Source organism: Ascaphus truei, unplaced genomic scaffold (genome assembly GCF_040206685.1).
Source record: "Ascaphus truei isolate aAscTru1 unplaced genomic scaffold, aAscTru1.hap1 HAP1_SCAFFOLD_282, whole genome shotgun sequence".
NCBI lineage: Eukaryota > Metazoa > Chordata > Amphibia > Anura > Ascaphidae > Ascaphus > Ascaphus truei.
The window spans coordinates 391603-405240 of record NW_027455772.1 but is presented as its reverse complement, the minus strand read 5'-3'; the positions used below and the strand labels follow the sequence as shown (position 1 = coordinate 405240).

At 41.8% G+C, this 13638-nt stretch overlaps 29 non-coding genes across 29 annotated transcripts; all 29 read right to left on the bottom strand.

Moving 5' to 3' along the window:
- Positions 1 to 193: 193 nt before the first annotated feature.
- Positions 194 to 312, bottom strand: LOC142482230 (5S ribosomal RNA). The gene has a single exon (XR_012796473.1). It is a non-coding gene; the product is annotated as a 5S ribosomal RNA (ribosomal RNA).
- A 286-nt stretch (positions 313 to 598) lies between these two features.
- On the bottom strand, positions 599 to 717 carry LOC142482229 (5S ribosomal RNA). The gene has a single exon (XR_012796472.1). It is a non-coding gene; the product is annotated as a 5S ribosomal RNA (ribosomal RNA).
- A 286-nt stretch (positions 718 to 1003) lies between these two features.
- LOC142482228 (5S ribosomal RNA) lies at positions 1004 to 1122 on the bottom strand. Its single transcript, XR_012796471.1, has one exon. It is a non-coding gene; the product is annotated as a 5S ribosomal RNA (ribosomal RNA).
- A 286-nt stretch (positions 1123 to 1408) lies between these two features.
- Positions 1409 to 1527, bottom strand: LOC142482227 (5S ribosomal RNA). The gene has a single exon (XR_012796470.1). It is a non-coding gene; the product is annotated as a 5S ribosomal RNA (ribosomal RNA).
- A 286-nt stretch (positions 1528 to 1813) lies between these two features.
- On the bottom strand, positions 1814 to 1932 carry LOC142482226 (5S ribosomal RNA). The gene has a single exon (XR_012796469.1). It is a non-coding gene; the product is annotated as a 5S ribosomal RNA (ribosomal RNA).
- A 676-nt stretch (positions 1933 to 2608) lies between these two features.
- Positions 2609 to 2727, bottom strand: LOC142482771 (5S ribosomal RNA). Its single transcript, XR_012796975.1, has one exon. It is a non-coding gene; the product is annotated as a 5S ribosomal RNA (ribosomal RNA).
- Positions 2728 to 3013: 286 nt separating this feature from the next.
- LOC142482615 (5S ribosomal RNA) lies at positions 3014 to 3132 on the bottom strand. The gene has a single exon (XR_012796823.1). It is a non-coding gene; the product is annotated as a 5S ribosomal RNA (ribosomal RNA).
- A 286-nt stretch (positions 3133 to 3418) lies between these two features.
- On the bottom strand, positions 3419 to 3537 carry LOC142482225 (5S ribosomal RNA). The gene has a single exon (XR_012796468.1). It is a non-coding gene; the product is annotated as a 5S ribosomal RNA (ribosomal RNA).
- A 676-nt stretch (positions 3538 to 4213) lies between these two features.
- Positions 4214 to 4332, bottom strand: LOC142482223 (5S ribosomal RNA). The gene has a single exon (XR_012796466.1). It is a non-coding gene; the product is annotated as a 5S ribosomal RNA (ribosomal RNA).
- Positions 4333 to 4618: 286 nt separating this feature from the next.
- LOC142482222 (5S ribosomal RNA) lies at positions 4619 to 4737 on the bottom strand. Its single transcript, XR_012796465.1, has one exon. It is a non-coding gene; the product is annotated as a 5S ribosomal RNA (ribosomal RNA).
- A 286-nt stretch (positions 4738 to 5023) lies between these two features.
- Positions 5024 to 5142, bottom strand: LOC142482221 (5S ribosomal RNA). The gene has a single exon (XR_012796464.1). It is a non-coding gene; the product is annotated as a 5S ribosomal RNA (ribosomal RNA).
- Positions 5143 to 5428: 286 nt separating this feature from the next.
- Positions 5429 to 5547, bottom strand: LOC142482219 (5S ribosomal RNA). The gene has a single exon (XR_012796463.1). It is a non-coding gene; the product is annotated as a 5S ribosomal RNA (ribosomal RNA).
- A 286-nt stretch (positions 5548 to 5833) lies between these two features.
- LOC142482918 (5S ribosomal RNA) lies at positions 5834 to 5952 on the bottom strand. Its single transcript, XR_012797117.1, has one exon. It is a non-coding gene; the product is annotated as a 5S ribosomal RNA (ribosomal RNA).
- A 286-nt stretch (positions 5953 to 6238) lies between these two features.
- Positions 6239 to 6357, bottom strand: LOC142482218 (5S ribosomal RNA). Its single transcript, XR_012796462.1, has one exon. It is a non-coding gene; the product is annotated as a 5S ribosomal RNA (ribosomal RNA).
- A 286-nt stretch (positions 6358 to 6643) lies between these two features.
- Positions 6644 to 6762, bottom strand: LOC142482217 (5S ribosomal RNA). Its single transcript, XR_012796461.1, has one exon. It is a non-coding gene; the product is annotated as a 5S ribosomal RNA (ribosomal RNA).
- A 286-nt stretch (positions 6763 to 7048) lies between these two features.
- Positions 7049 to 7167, bottom strand: LOC142482216 (5S ribosomal RNA). Its single transcript, XR_012796460.1, has one exon. It is a non-coding gene; the product is annotated as a 5S ribosomal RNA (ribosomal RNA).
- Positions 7168 to 7453: 286 nt separating this feature from the next.
- LOC142482215 (5S ribosomal RNA) lies at positions 7454 to 7572 on the bottom strand. Its single transcript, XR_012796459.1, has one exon. It is a non-coding gene; the product is annotated as a 5S ribosomal RNA (ribosomal RNA).
- A 286-nt stretch (positions 7573 to 7858) lies between these two features.
- Positions 7859 to 7977, bottom strand: LOC142482213 (5S ribosomal RNA). Its single transcript, XR_012796458.1, has one exon. It is a non-coding gene; the product is annotated as a 5S ribosomal RNA (ribosomal RNA).
- Positions 7978 to 8653: 676 nt separating this feature from the next.
- On the bottom strand, positions 8654 to 8772 carry LOC142482770 (5S ribosomal RNA). Its single transcript, XR_012796974.1, has one exon. It is a non-coding gene; the product is annotated as a 5S ribosomal RNA (ribosomal RNA).
- Positions 8773 to 9058: 286 nt separating this feature from the next.
- On the bottom strand, positions 9059 to 9177 carry LOC142482917 (5S ribosomal RNA). The gene has a single exon (XR_012797116.1). It is a non-coding gene; the product is annotated as a 5S ribosomal RNA (ribosomal RNA).
- A 286-nt stretch (positions 9178 to 9463) lies between these two features.
- Positions 9464 to 9582, bottom strand: LOC142482212 (5S ribosomal RNA). Its single transcript, XR_012796457.1, has one exon. It is a non-coding gene; the product is annotated as a 5S ribosomal RNA (ribosomal RNA).
- Positions 9583 to 9868: 286 nt separating this feature from the next.
- Positions 9869 to 9987, bottom strand: LOC142482210 (5S ribosomal RNA). Its single transcript, XR_012796455.1, has one exon. It is a non-coding gene; the product is annotated as a 5S ribosomal RNA (ribosomal RNA).
- Positions 9988 to 10273: 286 nt separating this feature from the next.
- On the bottom strand, positions 10274 to 10392 carry LOC142482209 (5S ribosomal RNA). Its single transcript, XR_012796454.1, has one exon. It is a non-coding gene; the product is annotated as a 5S ribosomal RNA (ribosomal RNA).
- Positions 10393 to 10678: 286 nt separating this feature from the next.
- Positions 10679 to 10797, bottom strand: LOC142482208 (5S ribosomal RNA). The gene has a single exon (XR_012796453.1). It is a non-coding gene; the product is annotated as a 5S ribosomal RNA (ribosomal RNA).
- Positions 10798 to 11473: 676 nt separating this feature from the next.
- On the bottom strand, positions 11474 to 11592 carry LOC142482769 (5S ribosomal RNA). The gene has a single exon (XR_012796973.1). It is a non-coding gene; the product is annotated as a 5S ribosomal RNA (ribosomal RNA).
- Positions 11593 to 11878: 286 nt separating this feature from the next.
- On the bottom strand, positions 11879 to 11997 carry LOC142482614 (5S ribosomal RNA). The gene has a single exon (XR_012796822.1). It is a non-coding gene; the product is annotated as a 5S ribosomal RNA (ribosomal RNA).
- A 286-nt stretch (positions 11998 to 12283) lies between these two features.
- On the bottom strand, positions 12284 to 12402 carry LOC142482207 (5S ribosomal RNA). Its single transcript, XR_012796452.1, has one exon. It is a non-coding gene; the product is annotated as a 5S ribosomal RNA (ribosomal RNA).
- A 676-nt stretch (positions 12403 to 13078) lies between these two features.
- On the bottom strand, positions 13079 to 13197 carry LOC142482206 (5S ribosomal RNA). The gene has a single exon (XR_012796451.1). It is a non-coding gene; the product is annotated as a 5S ribosomal RNA (ribosomal RNA).
- A 286-nt stretch (positions 13198 to 13483) lies between these two features.
- LOC142482205 (5S ribosomal RNA) lies at positions 13484 to 13602 on the bottom strand. The gene has a single exon (XR_012796450.1). It is a non-coding gene; the product is annotated as a 5S ribosomal RNA (ribosomal RNA).
- Between the last annotated feature and the right edge of the window lie 36 nt (positions 13603 to 13638).

The following is a 13638-nucleotide window of genomic DNA, read 5'->3' as shown; positions in this document are numbered from 1 at the left end:
CACTCAAATGTACTATAGACGGAATTCTTGATGTCAGAATTCTATTTTGGAAGGTTGCATTGTGTTGAACTTTCAGAGGAAAAAACGATAGATTTCTTTGCCACTGCGGGAAAAAAGTAGCAAGAAATGAAACATTTTCATTTGCTGCGAGGAATGCCATGTATATTTTCATTAGGGAAGCGAAAAATAAAAACCCCTACAGCACCTGGTATTCCCAGGCAGTCTCCCAACCCAGTACTAATCAAGCCTCACCCTGCTTAGCTTCCGAGATCTGACGGGATCGGGCGCTGTCAAGGTAGTATGGCCGTAGGTGGAGATTGCTGTCTCATGATATCCTCTCATTCTTAAATCCATGAGCCTATATCTTGCTCCATGCATACACAGAGACTGAGAAAATGACAGGTGCACTCAAATGTACTATAGACGGAATTCTTGATGTCAGAATTCTATTTTGGAAGGTTGCATTGTGTTGAACTTTCAGAGGAAAAAACGATAGATTTCTTTGCCACTGCGGGAAAAAAGTAGCAAGAAATGAAACATTTTCATTTGCTGCGAGGAATGCCATGTATATTTTCATTAGGGAAGCGAAAAATAAAAACCCCTACAGCACCTGGTATTCCCAGGCAGTCTCCCAACCCAGTACTAATCAAGCCTCACCCTGCTTAGCTTCCGAGATCTGACGGGATCGGGCGCTGTCAAGGTAGTATGGCCGTAGGTGGAGATTGCTGTCTCATGATATCCTCTCATTCTTAAATCCATGAGCCTATATCTTGCTCCATGCATACACAGAGACTGAGAAAATGACAGGTGCACTCAAATGTACTATAGACGGAATTCTTGATGTCAGAATTCTATTTTGGAAGGTTGCATTGTGTTGAACTTTCAGAGGAAAAAACGATATATTTCTTTGCCACTGCGGGAAAAAAGTAGCAAGAAATGAAACATTTTCATTTGCTGCGAGGAATGCCATGTATATTTTCATTAGGGAAGCGAAAAATAAAAACCCCTACAGCACCTGGTATTCCCAGGCAGTCTCCCAACCCAGTACTAATCAAGCCTCACCCTGCTTAGCTTCCGAGATCTGACGGGATCGGGCGCTGTCAAGGTAGTATGGCCGTAGGTGGAGATTGCTGTCTCATGATATCCTCTCATTCTTAAATCCATGAGCCTATATCTTGCTCCATGCATACACAGAGACTGAGAAAATGACAGGTGCACTCAAATGTACTATAGACGGAATTCTTGATGTCAGAATTCTATTTTGGAAGGTTGCATTGTGTTGAACTTTCAGAGGAAAAAACGATAGATTTCTTTGCCACTGCGGGAAAAAAGTAGCAAGAAATGAAACATTTTCATTTGCTGCGAGGAATGCCATGTATATTTTCATTAGGGAAGCGAAAAATAAAAACCCCTACAGCACCTGGTATTCCCAGGCAGTCTCCCAACCCAGTACTAATCAAGCCTCACCCTGCTTAGCTTCCGAGATCTGACGGGATCGGGCGCTGTCAAGGTAGTATGGCCGTAGGTGGAGATTGCTGTCTCATGATATCCTCTCATTCTTAAATCCATGAGCCTATATCTTGCTCCATGCATACACAGAGACTGAGAAAATGACAGGTGCACTCAAATGTACTATAGACGGAATTCTTGATGTCAGAATTCTATTTTGGAAGGTTGCATTGTGTTGAACTTTCAGAGGAAAAAACGATATATTTCTTTGCCACTGCGGGAAAAAAGTAGCAAGAAATGAAACATTTTCATTTGCTGCGAGGAATGCCATGTATATTTTCATTAGGGAAGCGAAAAATAAAAACCCCTACAGCACCTGGTATTCCCAGGCAGTCTCCCAACCCAGTACTAATCAAGCCTCACCCTGCTTAGCTTCCGAGATCTGACGGGATCGGGCGCTGTCAAGGTAGTATGGCCGTAGGTGGAGATTGCTGTCTCATGATATCCTCTCATTCTTAAATCCATGAGCCTATATCTTGCTCCATGCATACACAGAGACTGAGAAAATGACAGGTGCACTCAAATGTACTATAGACGGAATTCTTGATGTCAGAATTCTATTTTGGAAGGTTGCATTGTGTTGAACTTTCAGAGGAAAAAACGATAGATTTCTTTGCCACTGCGGGAAAAAAGTAGTAAAAAATTTCAGAGGTGCCTATATTCAACCTCCTCCTGTTTGGATTTGAACTCACTATCTCTTCCAAGTATCAGCTTGAACACTGCACACCCCAACTCTGTGAGCCACAAGCTCACCATATAACATGCTTAGTGTTCTGAGGCCTGTATGATATATTTCTAAATGACATGGGAGGCATAAGTGTATTATTGTGACCGTTAAAAAAATACATTCTTGAAGAATTACCTTAAATGGAGAAATTAAATCAGAGACTGAGAAAATGACAGGTGCACTCAAATATACTATAGACGGAATTCTTGATGTCAGAATTCTATTTTGGAAGGTTGCATTGTGTTGAACTTTCAGAGGAAAAAACAATATATTTCTTTGCCACTCCGGGAAAAAAGTAGCAAGAAATGAAACATTTTCATTTGCTGCGAGGAATGCCATGTATATTTTCATTAGGGAAGCGAAAAATAAAAACCCCTACAGCACCTGGTATTCCCAGGCAGTCTCCCAACCCAGTACTAATCAAGCCTCACCCTGCTTAGCTTCCGAGATCTGACGGGATCGGGCGCTTTCAAGGTAGTATGGCCGTAGGTGGAGATTGCTGTCTCATGATATCCTCTCATTCTTAAATCCATGAGCCTATATCTTGCTCCATGCATACACAGAGACTGAGAAAATGACAGGTGCACTCAAATGTACTATAGACGGAATTCTTGATGTCAGAATTCTATTTTGGAAGGTTGCATTGTGTTGAACTTTCTGAGGAAAAAACGATATATTTCTTTGCCACTGCGGGAAAAAAGTAGTAAAAAATGAAACATTTTCATTTGCTGCAAGGAATGCCATGTATATTTTCATTAGGGAAGCAAAAAATAAAAACACCCACAGCACCTGGTATTCCCAGGCAGTCTCCCAACCCAGTACTAATCAAGCCTCACCCTGCTTAGCTTCCGAGATCTGACGGGATCGGGCGCTTTCAAGGTAGTATGGCCGTAGGTGGAGATTGCTGTCTCATGATATCCTCTCATTCTTAAATCCATGAGCCTATATCTTGCTCCATGCATACACAGAGACTGAGAAAATGACAGGTGCACTCAAATGTACTATAGACGGAATTCTTGATTTCAGAATTCTATTTTGGAAGGTTGCATTGTGTTGAACTTTCAGAGGAAAAAACGATATATTTCTTTGCCACTGCGGGAAAAAAGTAGCAAGAAATGAAACATTTTCATTTGCTGCGAGGAATGCCATGTATATTTTCATTAGGGAAGCGAAAAATAAAAACCCCTACAGCACCTGGTATTCCCAGGCAGTCTCCCAACCCAGTACTAATCAAGCCTCACCCTGCTTAGCTTCCGAGATCTGACGGGATCGGGCGCTGTCAAGGTAGTATGGCCGTAGGTGGAGATTGCTGTCTCATGATATCCTCTCATTCTTAAATCCATGAGCCTATATCTTGCTCCATGCATACACAGAGACTGAGAAAATGACAGGTGCACTCAAATGTACTATAGACGGAATTCTTGATGTCAGAATTCTATTTTGGAAGGTTGCATTGTGTTGAACTTTCAGAGGAAAAAACGATAGATTTCTTTGCCACTGCGGGAAAAAAGTAGTAAAAAATTTCAGAGGTGCCTATATTCAACCTCCTCCTGTTTGGATTTGAACTCACTATCTCTTCCAAGTATCAGCTTGAACACTGCACACCCCAACTCTGTGAGCCACAAGCTCACCATATAACATGCTGAGTGTTCTGAGGCCTGTATGATATATTTCTAAATGACATGGGAGGCATAAGTGTATTATTGTGACCGTTAAAAAAATACATTCTTGAAGAATTACCTTAAATGGAGAAATTAAATCAGAGACTGAGAAAATGACAGGTGCACTCAAATATACTATAGACGGAATTCTTGATGTCAAAATTCTATTTTGGAAGGTTGCATTGTGTTGAACTTTCAGAGGAAAAAACAATATATTTCTTTGCCACTCCGGGAAAAAAGTAGCAAGAAATGAAACATTTTCATTTGCTGCGAGGAATGCCATGTATATTTTCATTAGGGAAGCGAAAAATAAAAACCCCTACAGCACCTGGTATTCCCAGGCAGTCTCCCAACCCAGTACTAATCAAGCCTCACCCTGCTTAGCTTCCGAGATCTGACGGGATCGGGCGCTGTCAAGGTAGTATGGCCGTAGGTGGAGATTGCTGTCTCATGATATCCTCTCATTCTTAAATCCATGAGCCTATATCTTGCTCCATGCATACACAGAGACTGAGAAAATGACAGGTGCACTCAAATGTACTATAGACGGAATTCTTGATGTCAGAATTCTATTTTGGAAGGTTGCATTGTGTTGAACTTTCAGAGGAAAAAACGATAGATTTCTTTGCCACTGCGGGAAAAAAGTAGCAAGAAATGAAACATTTTCATTTGCTGCGAGGAATGCCATGTATATTTTCATTAGGGAAGCGAAAAATAAAAACCCCTACAGCACCTGGTATTCCCAGGCAGTCTCCCAACCCAGTACTAATCAAGCCTCACCCTGCTTAGCTTCCGAGATCTGACGGGATCGGGCGCTGTCAAGGTAGTATGGCCGTAGGTGGAGATTGCTGTCTCATGATATCCTCTCATTCTTAAATCCATGAGCCTATATCTTGCTCCATGCATACACAGAGACTGAGAAAATGACAGGTGCACTCAAATGTACTATAGACGGAATTCTTGATGTCAGAATTCTATTTTGGAAGGTTGCATTGTGTTGAACTTTCAGAGGAAAAAACGATAGATTTCTTTGCCACTGCGGGAAAAAAGTAGCAAGAAATGAAACATTTTCATTTGCTGCGAGGAATGCCATGTATATTTTCATTAGGGAAGCGAAAAATAAAAACCCCTACAGCACCTGGTATTCCCAGGCAGTCTCCCAACCCAGTACTAATCAAGCCTCACCCTGCTTAGCTTCCGAGATCTGACGGGATCGGGCGCTGTCAAGGTAGTATGGCCGTAGGTGGAGATTGCTGTCTCATGATATCCTCTCATTCTTAAATCCATGAGCCTATATCTTGCTCCATGCATACACAGAGACTGAGAAAATGACAGGTGCACTCAAATGTACTATAGACGGAATTCTTGATGTCAGAATTCTATTTTGGAAGGTTGCATTGTGTTGAACTTTCAGAGGAAAAAACGATATATTTCTTTGCCACTGCGGGAAAAAAGTAGCAAGAAATGAAACATTTTCATTTGCTGCGAGGAATGCCATGTATATTTTCATTAGGGAAGCGAAAAATAAAAACCCCTACAGCACCTGGTATTCCCAGGCAGTCTCCCAACCCAGTACTAATCAAGCCTCACCCTGCTTAGCTTCCGAGATCTGACGGGATCGGGCGCTGTCAAGGTAGTATGGCCGTAGGTGGAGATTGCTGTCTCATGATATCCTCTCATTCTTAAATCCATGAGCCTATATCTTGCTCCATGCATACACAGAGACTGAGAAAATGACAGGTGCACTCAAATGTACTATAGACGGAATTCTTGATGTCAGAATTCTATTTTGGAAGGTTGCATTGTGTTGAACTTTCTGAGGAAAAAACGATATATTTCTTTGCCACTGCGGGAAAAAAGTAGTAAAAAATGAAACATTTTCATTTGCTGCAAGGAATGCCATGTATATTTTCATTAGGGAAGCAAAAAATAAAAACACCCACAGCACCTGGTATTCCCAGGCAGTCTCCCAACCCAGTACTAATCAAGCCTCACCCTGCTTAGCTTCCGAGATCTGACGGGATCGGGCGCTGTCAAGGTAGTATGGCCGTAGGTGGAGATTGCTGTCTCATGATATCCTCTCATTCTTAAATCCATGAGCCTATATCTTGCTCCATGCATACACAGAGACTGAGAAAATGACAGGTGCACTCAAATGTACTATAGACGGAATTCTTGATGTCAGAATTCTATTTTGGAAGGTTGCATTGTGTTGAACTTTCAGAGGAAAAAACGATAGATTTCTTTGCCACTGCGGGAAAAAAGTAGCAAGAAATGAAACATTTTCATTTGCTGCGAGGAATGCCATGTATATTTTCATTAGGGAAGCGAAAAATAAAAACCCCTACAGCACCTGGTATTCCCAGGCAGTCTCCCAACCCAGTACTAATCAAGCCTCACCCTGCTTAGCTTCCGAGATCTGACGGGATCGGGCGCTGTCAAGGTAGTATGGCCGTAGGTGGAGATTGCTGTCTCATGATATCCTCTCATTCTTAAATCCATGAGCCTATATCTTGCTCCATGCATACACAGAGACTGAGAAAATGACAGGTGCACTCAAATGTACTATAGACGGAATTCTTGATGTCAGAATTCTATTTTGGAAGGTTGCATTGTGTTGAACTTTCAGAGGAAAAAACGATAGATTTCTTTGCCACTGCGGGAAAAAAGTAGCAAGAAATGAAACATTTTCATTTGCTGCGAGGAATGCCATGTATATTTTCATTAGGGAAGCGAAAAATAAAAACCCCTACAGCACCTGGTATTCCCAGGCAGTCTCCCAACCCAGTACTAATCAAGCCTCACCCTGCTTAGCTTCCGAGATCTGACGGGATCGGGCGCTGTCAAGGTAGTATGGCCGTAGGTGGAGATTGCTGTCTCATGATATCCTCTCATTCTTAAATCCATGAGCCTATATCTTGCTCCATGCATACACAGAGACTGAGAAAATGACAGGTGCACTCAAATGTACTATAGACGGAATTCTTGATGTCAGAATTCTATTTTGGAAGGTTGCATTGTGTTGAACTTTCAGAGGAAAAAACGATATATTTCTTTGCCACTGCGGGAAAAAAGTAGCAAGAAATGAAACATTTTCATTTGCTGCGAGGAATGCCATGTATATTTTCATTAGGGAAGCGAAAAATAAAAACCCCTACAGCACCTGGTATTCCCAGGCAGTCTCCCAACCCAGTACTAATCAAGCCTCACCCTGCTTAGCTTCCGAGATCTGACGGGATCGGGCGCTGTCAAGGTAGTATGGCCGTAGGTGGAGATTGCTGTCTCATGATATCCTCTCATTCTTAAATCCATGAGCCTATATCTTGCTCCATGCATACACAGAGACTGAGAAAATGACAGGTGCACTCAAATGTACTATAGACGGAATTCTTGATGTCAGAATTCTATTTTGGAAGGTTGCATTGTGTTGAACTTTCAGAGGAAAAAACGATAGATTTCTTTGCCACTGCGGGAAAAAAGTAGCAAGAAATGAAACATTTTCATTTGCTGCGAGGAATGCCATGTATATTTTCATTAGGGAAGCGAAAAATAAAAACCCCTACAGCACCTGGTATTCCCAGGCAGTCTCCCAACCCAGTACTAATCAAGCCTCACCCTGCTTAGCTTCCGAGATCTGACGGGATCGGGCGCTGTCAAGGTAGTATGGCCGTAGGTGGAGATTGCTGTCTCATGATATCCTCTCATTCTTAAATCCATGAGCCTATATCTTGCTCCATGCATACACAGAGACTGAGAAAATGACAGGTGCACTCAAATGTACTATAGACGGAATTCTTGATGTCAGAATTCTATTTTGGAAGGTTGCATTGTGTTGAACTTTCAGAGGAAAAAACGATATATTTCTTTGCCACTGCGGGAAAAAAGTAGCAAGAAATGAAACATTTTCATTTGCTGCGAGGAATGCCATGTATATTTTCATTAGGGAAGCGAAAAATAAAAACCCCTACAGCACCTGGTATTCCCAGGCAGTCTCCCAACCCAGTACTAATCAAGCCTCACCCTGCTTAGCTTCCGAGATCTGACGGGATCGGGCGCTGTCAAGGTAGTATGGCCGTAGGTGGAGATTGCTGTCTCATGATATCCTCTCATTCTTAAATCCATGAGCCTATATCTTGCTCCATGCATACACAGAGACTGAGAAAATGACAGGTGCACTCAAATGTACTATAGACGGAATTCTTGATGTCAGAATTCTATTTTGGAAGGTTGCATTGTGTTGAACTTTCAGAGGAAAAAACGATAGATTTCTTTGCCACTGCGGGAAAAAAGTAGTAAAAAATTTCAGAGGTGCCTATATTCAACCTCCTCCTGTTTGGATTTGAACTCACTATCTCTTCCAAGTATCAGCTTCAACACTGCACACCCCAACTCTGTGAGCCACAAGCTCACCATATAACATGCTTAGTGTTCTGAGGCCTGTATGATATATTTCTAAATGACATGGGAGGCATAAGTGTATTATTGTGACCGTTAAAAAAATACATTCTTGAAGAATTACCTTAAATGGAGAAATTAAATCAGAGACTGAGAAAATGACAGGTGCACTCAAATATACTATAGACGGAAATCTTGATGTCAGAATTCTATTTTGGAAGGTTGCATTGTGTTGAACTTTCAGAGGAAAAAACAATATATTTCTTTGCCACTCCGGGAAAAAAGTAGCAAGAAATGAAACATTTTCATTTGCTGCGAGGAATGCCATGTATATTTTCATTAGGGAAGCGAAAAATAAAAACCCCTACAGCACCTGGTATTCCCAGGCAGTCTCCCAACCCAGTACTAATCAAGCCTCACCCTGCTTAGCTTCCGAGATCTGACGGGATCGGGCGCTTTCAAGGTAGTATGGCCGTAGGTGGAGATTGCTGTCTCATGATATCCTCTCATTCTTAAATCCATGAGCCTATATCTTGCTCCATGCATACACAGAGACTGAGAAAATGACAGGTGCACTCAAATGTACTATAGACGGAATTCTTGATGTCAGAATTCTATTTTGGAAGGTTGCATTGTGTTGAACTTTCTGAGGAAAAAACGATATATTTCTTTGCCACTGCGGGAAAAAAGTAGTAAAAAATGAAACATTTTCATTTGCTGCAAGGAATGCCATGTATATTTTCATTAGGGAAGCAAAAAATAAAAACACCCACAGCACCTGGTATTCCCAGGCAGTCTCCCAACCCAGTACTAATCAAGCCTCACCCTGCTTAGCTTCCGAGATCTGACGGGATCGGGCGCTGTCAAGGTAGTATGGCCGTAGGTGGAGATTGCTGTCTCATGATATCCTCTCATTCTTAAATCCATGAGCCTATATCTTGCTCCATGCATACACAGAGACTGAGAAAATGACAGGTGCACTCAAATGTACTATAGACGGAATTCTTGATGTCAGAATTCTATTTTGGAAGGTTGCATTGTGTTGAACTTTCAGAGGAAAAAACGATATATTTCTTTGCCACTGCGGGAAAAAAGTAGCAAGAAATGAAACATTTTCATTTGCTGCGAGGAATGCCATGTATATTTTCATTAGGGAAGCGAAAAATAAAAACCCCTACAGCACCTGGTATTCCCAGGCAGTCTCCCAACCCAGTACTAATCAAGCCTCACCCTGCTTAGCTTCCGAGATCTGACGGGATCGGGCGCTGTCAAGGTAGTATGGCCGTAGGTGGAGATTGCTGTCTCATGATATCCTCTCATTCTTAAATCCATGAGCCTATATCTTGCTCCATGCATACACAGAGACTGAGAAAATGACAGGTGCACTCAAATGTACTATAGACGGAATTCTTGATGTCAGAATTCTATTTTGGAAGGTTGCATTGTGTTGAACTTTCAGAGGAAAAAACGATATATTTCTTTGCCACTGCGGGAAAAAAGTAGCAAGAAATGAAACATTTTCATTTGCTGCGAGGAATGCCATGTATATTTTCATTAGGGAAGCGAAAAATAAAAACCCCTACAGCACCTGGTATTCCCAGGCAGTCTCCCAACCCAGTACTAATCAAGCCTCACCCTGCTTAGCTTCCGAGATCTGACGGGATCGGGCGCTGTCAAGGTAGTATGGCCGTAGGTGGAGATTGCTGTCTCATGATATCCTCTCATTCTTAAATCCATGAGCCTATATCTTGCTCCATGCATACACAGAGACTGAGAAAATGACAGGTGCACTCAAATGTACTATAGACGGAATTCTTGATGTCAGAATTCTATTTTGGAAGGTTGCATTGTGTTGAACTTTCAGAGGAAAAAACGATAGATTTCTTTGCCACTGCGGGAAAAAAGTAGCAAGAAATGAAACATTTTCATTTGCTGCGAGGAATGCCATGTATATTTTCATTAGGGAAGCGAAAAATAAAAACCCCTACAGCACCTGGTATTCCCAGGCAGTCTCCCAACCCAGTACTAATCAAGCCTCACCCTGCTTAGCTTCCGAGATCTGACGGGATCGGGCGCTGTCAAGGTAGTATGGCCGTAGGTGGAGATTGCTGTCTCATGATATCCTCTCATTCTTAAATCCATGAGCCTATATCTTGCTCCATGCATACACAGAGACTGAGAAAATGACAGGTGCACTCAAATGTACTATAGACGGAATTCTTGATGTCAGAATTCTATTTTGGAAGGTTGCATTGTGTTGAACTTTCAGAGGAAAAAACGATAGATTTCTTTGCCACTGCGGGAAAAAAGTAGCAAGAAATGAAACATTTTCATTTGCTGCGAGGAATGCCATGTATATTTTCATTAGGGAAGCGAAAAATAAAAACCCCTACAGCACCTGGTATTCCCAGGCAGTCTCCCAACCCAGTACTAATCAAGCCTCACCCTGCTTAGCTTCCGAGATCTGACGGGATCGGGCGCTGTCAAGGTAGTATGGCCGTAGGTGGAGATTGCTGTCTCATGATATCCTCTCATTCTTAAATCCATGAGCCTATATCTTGCTCCATGCATACACAGAGACTGAGAAAATGACAGGTGCACTCAAATGTACTATAGACGGAATTCTTGATGTCAGAATTCTATTTTGGAAGGTTGCATTGTGTTGAACTTTCAGAGGAAAAAACGATAGATTTCTTTGCCACTGCGGGAAAAAAGTAGTAAAAAATTTCAGAGGTGCCTATATTCAACCTCCTCCTGTTTGGATTTGAACTCACTATCTCTTCCAAGTATCAGCTTGAACACTGCACACCCCAACTCTGTGAGCCACAAGCTCACCATATAACATGCTTAGTGTTCTGAGGCCTGTATGATATATTTCTAAATGACATGGGAGGCATAAGTGTATTATTGTGACCGTTAAAAAAATACATTCTTGAAGAATTACCTTAAATGGAGAAATTAAATCAGAGACTGAGAAAATGACAGGTGCACTCAAATATACTATAGACGGAATTCTTGATGTCAGAATTCTATTTTGGAAGGTTGCATTGTGTTGAACTTTCAGAGGAAAAAACAATATATTTCTTTGCCACTCCGGGAAAAAAGTAGCAAGAAATGAAACATTTTCATTTGCTGCGAGGAATGCCATGTATATTTTCATTAGGGAAGCGAAAAATAAAAACCCCTACAGCACCTGGTATTCCCAGGCAGTCTCCCAACCCAGTACTAATCAAGCCTCACCCTGCTTAGCTTCCGAGATCTGACGGGATCGGGCGCTTTCAAGGTAGTATGGCCGTAGGTGGAGATTGCTGTCTCATGATATCCTCTCATTCTTAAATCCATGAGCCTATATCTTGCTCCATGCATACACAGAGACTGAGAAAATGACAGGTGCACTCAAATGTACTATAGACGGAATTCTTGATGTCAGAATTCTATTTTGGAAGGTTGCATTGTGTTGAACTTTCTGAGGAAAAAACGATATATTTCTTTGCCACTGCGGGAAAAAAGTAGTAAAAAATGAAACATTTTCATTTGCTGCAAGGAATGCCATGTATATTTTCATTAGGGAAGCAAAAAATAAAAACACCCACAGCACCTGGTATTCCCAGGCAGTCTCCCAACCCAGTACTAATCAAGCCTCACCCTGCTTAGCTTCCGAGATCTGACGGGATCGGGCGCTTTCAAGGTAGTATGGCCGTAGGTGGAGATTGCTGTCTCATGATATCCTCTCATTCTTAAATCCATGAGCCTATATCTTGCTCCATGCATACACAGAGACTGAGAAAATGACAGGTGCACTCAAATGTACTATAGACGGAATTCTTGATGTCAGAATTCTATTTTGGAAGGTTGCATTGTGTTGAACTTTCAGAGGAAAAAACGATATATTTCTTTGCCACTGCGGGAAAAAAGTAGCAAGAAATGAAACATTTTCATTTGCTGCGAGGAATGCCATGTATATTTTCATTAGGGAAGCGAAAAATAAAAACCCCTACAGCACCTGGTATTCCCAGGCAGTCTCCCAACCCAGTACTAATCAAGCCTCACCCTGCTTAGCTTCCGAGATCTGACGGGATCGGGCGCTGTCAAGGTAGTATGGCCGTAGGTGGAGATTGCTGTCTCATGATATCCTCTCATTCTTAAATCCATGAGCCTATATCTTGCTCCATGCATACACAGAGACTGAGAAAATGACAGGTGCACTCAAATGTACTATAGACGGAATTCTTGATGTCAGAATTCTATTTTGGAAGGTTGCATTGTGTTGAACTTTCAGAGGAAAAAACGATAGATTTCTTTGCCACTGCGGGAAAAAAGTAGTAAAAAATTTCAGAGGTGCCTATATTCAACCTCCTCCTGTTTGGATTTGAACTCACTATCTCTTCCAAGTATCAGCTTGAACACTGCACACCCCAACTCTGTGAGCCACAAGCTCACCATATAACATGCTGAGTGTTCTGAGGCCTGTATGATATATTTCTAAATGACATGGGAGGCATAAGTGTATTATTGTGACCGTTAAAAAAATACATTCTTGAAGAATTACCTTAAATGGAGAAATTAAATCAGAGACTGAGAAAATGACAGGTGCACTCAAATATACTATAGACGGAATTCTTGATGTCAAAATTCTATTTTGGAAGGTTGCATTGTGTTGAACTTTCAGAGGAAAAAACAATATATTTCTTTGCCACTCCGGGAAAAAAGTAGCAAGAAATGAAACATTTTCATTTGCTGCGAGGAATGCCATGTATATTTTCATTAGGGAAGCGAAAAATAAAAACCCCTACAGCACCTGGTATTCCCAGGCAGTCTCCCAACCCAGTACTAATCAAGCCTCACCCTGCTTAGCTTCCGAGATCTGACGGGATCGGGCGCTGTCAAGGTAGTATGGCCGTAGGTGGAGATTGCTGTCTCATGATATCCTCTCATTCTTAAATCCATGAGCCTATATCTTGCTCCATGCATACACAGAGACTGAGAAAATGACAGGTGCACTCAAATGTACTATAGACGGAATTCTTGATGTCAGAATTCTATTTTGGAAGGTTGCATTGTGTTGAACTTTCAGAGGAAAAAACGATAGATTTCTTTGCCACTGCGGGAAAAAAGTAGCAAGAAATGAAACATTTTCATTTGCTGCGAGGAATGCCATGTATATTTTCATTAGGGAAGCGAAAAATAAAAACCCCTACAGCACCTGGTATTCCCAGGCAGTCTCCCAACCCAGTACTAATCAAGCCTCACCCTGCTTAGCTTCCGAGATCTGACGGGATCGGGCGCTGTCAAGGTAGTATGGCCGTAGGTGGAGATTGCTGTCTCATGATATCCTCTCATTCTTAA